Raw genomic sequence first — 7946 nt, forward strand, 5'->3', positions numbered from 1 at the left:
AGAGACGCTGTGCGTATTTACGCACGAGACACAGCAGCGTCCCTTTTATTATTAATATTATTAATAATTATCTGTCTATCTATGCAGTAGGGGCACAATATTGATTTAAATAAATCCAAATAAAATTTCGCTTAGGGCCCCAGTTTGGTCAGGAGCAGCCCTGCTGTCAAGTGAATTCTATGAAATGAAAATAAATGCTGTGCTCCCTTATAAACAATAGACAAGAGGAAATATTCAAAGTTAAAGACAAATAGAAAGTGTGTCTCTTTCCTAAATGTTGCAGCTGGTGTTTAAAGTCACATAGAGGAGCTTTTTAGGTGGATCAGCTTTTAGGATGATGTGTCTTCAATCAATCACATGTGTGTTAAAGTCTTGTTGTTGAATTGTCTCTTTACTGAGAGAAGCCAGCACATTATTATCTGTTAACATCTTGTCTAATCCACCAATCCTCACATAGGAAATCTGTACAACAGGATTCACATCATGACAACTCCAACATCAACACACTCACACATTACCTTGGACGGCTTCAGGAAATTCGTGTTCCCGAAATAAAAACACGACTGGTATAAAATGTTTTCATTACCAGTAATTAACGCGAAGACAGTTAGGACAGGAATGAATCGAGGCCAGTTGCTGTATCACCACGCTCTTCAATACCACTAACCGGAAAGGTTGTCTCAGAGTCTGGGGCATGGGCGGTCCTATATTACAAAGTCACGGTGTCGTCTCGAACATCATTTGTTCATGTTGTGAGTGTCAGTTGAAGTCTTCCTCTAAATCTCTCTGAGTCTTCATATTCAAATCATAAAGTGAAGGCAGCTGCACTTTTCACAAGCAGCTTCTCTCCACCGACCACAGTGCATGATGGGAAACTCTCTGCTCTCCACTAATCTAATCAAGTTGAATCCAAACTTTTCTTTATGTTTCACTGTAAAGATGATTTGATTAGACTTATTGAAGGATTATTATCTTCATAAATACAAAGTGACTAAAAGTCTCTCAGCTGATTGAGTCTGTCACGAGTTGAGCTGATGAAGTTACAAACAGATACTTCCTCATGTCAAACATTTAGTGTTCAGGAGACACACAGGGGGACAGCTCTCGTCTTCAAACACCTCAGTAAGTCAAACATATTGTATAATTCAGCCTTTGTCTTGTTTTAATTGTGTCCATCAGCTGTGCTTCATTTACTGTTGTTAGTTTGACTGAGCAACATTTGAAATAAATCACCAAATGACATCATGAACATTTAACTGTCTGTTATTAACTGTCTGTTATTAACTGTCCTTCTTTCATTGTGTGTGAGCTGAGTGAAAAGCTCTGAGCTGCTAACAGGTGTATTAATGACAAAGAGCAGCAGAGGGAGCTCTTTGCTTTGGATTTGAATGAAGAGTGACTCACATTCACTGAGTGATTCAACTTGTCAGTAAAACATTCTTGCAACAGAATAAAAACATTCAGTTGAACTTTAGAAACAATTTAAAAATCATCAATAACAATAAAAACACAAATCAATACTTGAATCAAAGCTTCAAATGTGTCATGTCAGTGTTGTGGGGTTGAGTCCTACAGGTTTATACATCCAAAATATAAGTGTGGATCTCAACACATGATTAGAAAACGTCACATTAAAACAGTGCATGATTCAAAGTTGGAACTTTCCATATTGAATGTGTTTGTGTGCTCCTCAGTGTGCACTTTGAACTGCATGAGCACACAGCTGTGACAGCTACAGTATAACACATGATGAGACATGATGTTCACTGTGATGGATGCTCCAACTCAAGTTTCAAACACATTCATAGACACATGTAGAATGACTGGATTCAATATGAACACATGTACAAACAATGTCATTTTCTACAATCAATCAATAAATGTCACGTGATTATTTCCTATAAACCGATCGTTTCGGAAATGTCATAATCTATAATCAAGTCATGTCACACAGCAGAAACTGTTCAAGAATGGCCCAAAGAGCGTGACTACATGTACTAAATGTACAGTCCCAAGTAGCCTCGTGATCCTTTGCTGCCACCCTCAGGCTGCTTTAAGGAAAACGTGAGAAAGTGAAAGTTAGAGAGTGTGAGGGAGGTGTGTGTGTGTGAGAGAGAGAGGCAGTGTGTGACTGAGAGGAAGGAGTGGCCAAGAAAACTTTTTGTTACATAGCTTCATCTGCGGCAACAACAGGGAAATGGACTCTTTGTCTTAGTTCATGAGTTCAGTTCGTCGTGAGTAGTGATAGATTTCATCATGAAGGATTGTTTGCTGTTGCTGCTTTCACAAACTGTCAGTTCACTGTGCAGAAGATACCACTGCTCAAGTGATGACACTCACTAAGGTTTAACCCTTAAATGTCTGGGCTCCAAACATTCTCGGCTCATCAGATATCCGTTATGTCTTCTCCCTGATACCTGGCCATTGTTGTTTTAGTTCTTCAGCTGGATTAAGTGCATACTGTTGTAATGCAGCACGAGGCTGTTAAGCAGAGAGTGAAGGCTCTGTAAATACAGCTGGTGTTCAGGTCTTGACTGTGCCTTTAACATGTGAGGAGGTCATGTCTTGAATCATAGTTTAAGCTTTAGAAAACAACAGTTTCATTAAGTCCACCCGTGGAGCTCTGGCGACCCCTAGTGGGGATCAGGACGTTTTACCAAGAGTTTTACAGCCTCTTTGTGATCTCTCTGCCTGTTGTTGAGGTTTCTTTACTCAGTGTGTGTGTTTCCTCCTTTGACCCCTCCAGGTGTGACTCCATCCACAGCCAGTGTAACTCAGGACGTCTAGCAGGCAGAGGAACACAGTAACATCACACTGACATGGCGCTTCCTGTCAAGACTGCCGTGTCTGTTGACTCACTATACATAGACATTATGTATGGGGAGCCACTGAGGACAATTTACCTTTATGACACTGACTTTGAGGCTGGGCTGTATCAAGATGAGCTCTACAGGGGACGAGTTCAGTGTGATCTAGAGCTCGCCAAGAAGGGACGGATTGAATGTGTCCTCACTGGTCTGAGGCTCAGCGACACAGGCATCTATACTTTTATCATTGGTGTTAACAGTGATAGTCACACCAAGACATGTGACCTCAGTGTTACAGGTAAGATGGCATCACTGGCTGCTTTGTTCTTTTACAGAAAAATCTAGATGCTAAAAAGCTGAGCAGAGCTACAGAATCCAATAATAATTCTCTGTGCGCAGTGGTGACATTAAACTAAGTACATTCATTTAAGTACTGAAGTATAGCTTTGAGGAACTTGTGCTTGACTTGAGTGTTTCCATTTTCTGATACTCAATGCCTCCTCTGCTCCAGATTGATTGAGACAAAATATGATCATCTAATATATTCTGATGCATTAAGCTACCCAGCAGTAAAGAAGTCATTTGAATGATCTCCCTTTTTTGCAGCTGCCAGCCATCAACCTGTAAATGAGACATCAAGACCAGCAGGCCGAGGAAGGATCGGGCTCTATGTAGGTAGTGGTTTATTTACAGTAGTGACAACAGCACTTGTAGCCTGGAGTTTTGCACAAGTGGCTGATGCATCAGCTTTTCAAATCAGATCTTTACCCAGATAAGAAAAGAAGTCTGATGACTATTTTAATGATTCAAATACCTCATGTGTTGAAATGTTAATATTTAACATCCTTTCTTTTGTTTCTTTTACATTCTGGTTTCACTACCTCCTAATGCCAAGGTTGTGTTAATGTTGAAGCCAGTGGTTCCCAACTGGTCCAGCCACAGGGTTTATATTTCTCCTTAGTTATTAGTTGAAGGTCCTTGTGTTTGGCCATCTCATGAACACATAGTTTGCTGTCTCTGTCAAGTAGCAGTCCGTTGCCGTCACTCTGCAGCGTAAAACGGCACTTGGGACCCATTCAGAATGGACCCTTGACCCAGTTTTGGACCGTGACCCACCAATTGAGAACCAGTGGTTTAAGCCATCCTTTCTGTTGTTTTTAAAGTTGTCAGATTTGGTCTGACTACCTCAAATGACCAATATTACGTTACAGTAATTCAGTAGTCTTTTACGAATCACTACTCATATACCTCTCTCTGTCATGAGGCTGCTGTTACTGTTATGAATGAACCGTTTACATACAGTCTCTTTCAAAATAAGCTGTGTTTGTTGGACCCATCCACCACCCCTCCTGCCCGCCCCAGTTGGACTTTCGTGGCCTTCACTTTCATCCTTGCCCCACCGTGTTTCCCCCTGATGCCACTGGGCGCTATTAAACTATAACGGCAACTGTGTCAAGCCAACGTTAAAGGACGCCTTATGTCATTGGTTTCAGACGCCGTTAGTCACTGCCCAAGCGTCAGATTTTGAGGAGTATGGTCCTTATTTTTATTTCCTTGCTCTGCAGTTCATATTCAGCCTCTTAGAGTGTCCTTTATATTGTTGGTTTTATGATGTGTGTCTTGGCTGCTTTAATGTTGCATTTCCCATTCATGAACTTCATCTGTCTATCCATCATGTCATTATGCTGCCTGACACAATACACACACGTGCACAGGAAGTACTTGTACAGCACATTTTATTCTGTCATTTCTGATACAAAAATAAAAGTTTTTATATCAAACTCTGGAACATTTCTTTTTATATGCATACATTATCATGCATGATGTACAGTATGATATGATGCAAATGTTTTTCAGTATAGTGACATATTTCTTAGCTACATTTTGGATTGACTCTTGACCCCACTGCACATGCTGCCACTGAACCATTTAACTGCACACTGCAGTAGATCATGAGCCTGTGGCATGTGGCAGAGTGGGGTGGGATGAAGTCACTGTCTGAAAGTCAGGCTCAAGTTTCTGCACTCAAGTCCCAAATCAAGACAGGCAAAACACGAGTCAGGTCCCGAGTCATACACCTTGAGATTCGAGTCCTGAACAAGTCATAATGCACTCTTCAGAAAATGTAAAGCAGTTTTAACAACAGAATAATAAGATATGACAGTTTCAAAAAATCCTGAATGGAAAGCAGCTGCACCTCCTCTATTAAAGCCTGACAGGCCGCTGCTATTGGCTGATACAGTGGGCTGTTTACATGTGTGACATCCACAGTTTATACACAGCTTTAATTTGAACACGTAGAGCTTTAAGCTTTTCTTTTTGTCACGTGCACTTTACTGTCTGTTATTAACTGTCTGTTATTAACTGTCTGTTATTAACTGTCCTTCTTTCATTGTGTGTGAGCTGAGTGAAAAGCTCTGAGCTGCTAACAGGTGTATTAATGACAAAGAGCAGCAGAGGGAGCTCTTGTTGTTTAGAAATGCTCACCTGTCTGCAGGTTACAGCTGTGATCATTTAGACCATCAGGCTCTTTAAATGTTCCTGATGATCACAAACACCTTCTGCTGTTAGTTTATCTGAGAGATTCCCTTTGTCCTGCATTACAACAGTATGCACTTAATCCAGCTGAAGAACTAAAACAACAATGGCCAGGTATCAGGGAGAAGACATAACGGATATCTGATGAGCCGAGAATGTTTGGAGCCCAGACATTTGTCCTCCATCTTGGTTTTCCTCTTGGTCGTTGCTGTGATTCACCGTAAAGAACCACTGATCAGAGTATTGTTTGGGCATACGTACATTTCCTCATTGGTACTTAGGCAAACATTCAGTGTGGATTGTGCGCACAGTTTTCTACATGAGGCCCCAGGTATGGCTGCTAGAGGAGGAGGCTGTTTGGATGTTACAGCAGCAACATCAGGTTGGAAATAGATGATTTTACATTCAAGCTACTTTGTGAAACCTCCACAGGAGAGTGAAGTTCAAACTCCATTATATTTGATTCAGTGCTGATACTTTTGCTCTCTCTGTGCTTAGCTTAAGCTGCACACAGGACATGTATAAAGACATCTTTAAAACACTGAATGGATCAGTGAGCACACTAGTAACAATGACACAATGAACAATGAAGGCAACAACACACAGAGATCAATAAAAACTGTCTTTACTATAAGACCTTATTAAAAGAAAGACTTTCCATTGTAACACTTTATTCTGACAGAAAAACAACAGCACATAGAGATCAGTGATAAATGTAATAATATATTGAATAATGCTGTTTTGAAAGAATTTGAGCAATTAAATAAATAATATAAATAAATAAATATATAAAAGCAACAAATGTTCAATAAACAAGTATTTCTGGTGCTTAAATCAGACTTTGGAGGGAGAGAGTCTCAGAGTTTAAGAGTCAAATCTGGATCAGTGCTCTGATGACTCATTCACAGAGGGTCCTCCACACAGAGTCCTGTTAGTCCTGATGGGCTGTTCCTCTGACAAACTCAACATCTGTGGAACCATCTAAAGTGGTGTTTGGCACACACACACCTAATAGAGCTGCTGCTGCTGCTGATAGTCCCAGTGCAACATAGAGGCAGATCCTTCCCCGACTCACTGGCTGTGGACTCTCTGGTTGTGGACTCTCTGGTTGTGGACTCTCTGGCTGTGGACTCTCTGATTGTGGACTCTCTGGTTGTGGACTCTCTGGCTGTGGACTCTCTGGTTGTGGACTCTCTGGTTGTGGACTCTCTGATGGTCTCTGAAGTTTGGGCTTATCAGCAGCTGCTGCAAAGAACAGAGAATAAAATGTAACTGCTGTCTGACAGAGAAGCATTTTCCTGCAACAGGAGACAAGATGAGCACAGCAGACTGATGGGGAGAATGATTTGTCTCAGTGACATGGACTAAATATCAGACTGTTCTTTATCAGTGGAGCCTTGATGTGAATATTAAAGGTCCAGTGTGTGGGACTGAGTGTTACTGTGACTTGAAGTGTTGTCTGGCACAAGAATTTCCTTCATGATAAATAAAATTATTTTGCATTGAAATGAATATTTTCATGCTTCAAACTTTATATTGGAACTGCCACACAGGAATATGGATAAATAAATAAAAAATCTCAAATGCAGCCTTACAGAGCTGTTAGCAGGCTGTAGACTGTAGGCTTGTTTTACTGACTGAGCTCTACTGAATCAACTTACCAGTGACATTGAGCCGACATTGAGCAGAGTTCCTCCTATAATTTGTGACAACTGCACACACATACAGTCCTGAGTCATCAGTCCTGAGTCTGGACACATAAAGTCTGAGTCGTCCCTCTCTGATGTAGATGAAACAGGACAGAGGTTCTGAGATTATTTCTCCTCTCACAATTATGGATGTTGTGTGAATACGAGGCAGGAGTGCAGAAAATCCTAAAGTGTGAACCTGCAGCTCAGATAAACATGTTCCATGAGTCAATGTGCCTGCATATAAAGGAAAGAGAATCAAAGTGCAAATAAAGCTGTCAAGTGAATTCTATGAAATGAAAATAAATGCTGTGCTCCCTTATAAACAATAGACAAGAGGAAATATTCAAAGTTAAAGACAAATACAAAGTGTGTCTCTTTCCTAAATGTTGCAGCTGTTGTTTAAAGTCACATAGAGGAGCTTTTTAGGTGGATCAGCTTTTAGGATGATGTGTCTTCAATCAATCACATGTCTGTTAAAGTCTTGTTGTTGAATTGTCTCTTTACTGAGAGAAGCCAGCACATTATTATCTGTTAACATCTTGTCTAATCCACCAATCCTCACATAGGAAATCTGTACAACAGGATTCACATCATGACAACACCAACATCAACACATTCACACATTACCTTGGATGGCTTCAGTGATGTAATGAACTGTGTAGAAAGACGACAGCCTTCTCTGATCTGAAAGTCCGTCTTACTCTCCAACACTCGTGACATCCCCCTTGTTCATTTCATACAAATGGTGTTTATGTCCCATGTCCCTCAAAGGGGGGAGGTGCCAACAGAGAGGAACAGCGAAAGTGAAAGTATAAAGTCAGTGGTGTGTCCAGACTCCATTTTAAACTGCACAGAGCAGTGAGAGGAAGACAGGTCGTGTGAGACACGGTGAGTGTTGATGTTTATTCAT

General features: G+C 40.8%; 3 protein-coding genes across 5 annotated transcripts in view; 2 read left to right on the forward strand and 1 right to left on the reverse strand.

Moving 5' to 3' along the window:
• Positions 1-7737, reverse strand: part of LOC125884182 (uncharacterized) — a 34148-nt gene extending 26411 nt beyond the window's left edge. The window contains exon 1 of one of the 3 annotated variants that reach the window (XM_049569027.1): positions 7664-7737. The gene's annotated coding sequence lies outside the window, so the exon portion shown is untranslated. Of the gene's footprint in view, positions 1-518; positions 648-7663 lie in introns of those variants that run through there. The other 2 variants (XM_049569024.1, XM_049569025.1) reach the window with 2 other exon arrangements.
• LOC125884150 (gastrula zinc finger protein XlCGF57.1-like) overlaps positions 1-7946 on the forward strand; it is a 561995-nt gene that overhangs the window by 425724 nt on the left and 128325 nt on the right. The gene's annotated exons all lie outside the window — the stretch shown is intronic.
• The window catches only part of LOC125884185 (uncharacterized), a 50395-nt gene that overhangs the window by 13890 nt on the left and 28559 nt on the right, over positions 1-7946 (forward strand). The gene's annotated exons all lie outside the window — the stretch shown is intronic.

The sequence above is a fragment of the Epinephelus fuscoguttatus genome, linkage group LG23, assembly GCF_011397635.1.
Source record: "Epinephelus fuscoguttatus linkage group LG23, E.fuscoguttatus.final_Chr_v1".
Lineage (NCBI taxonomy): Eukaryota > Metazoa > Chordata > Actinopteri > Perciformes > Serranidae > Epinephelus > Epinephelus fuscoguttatus.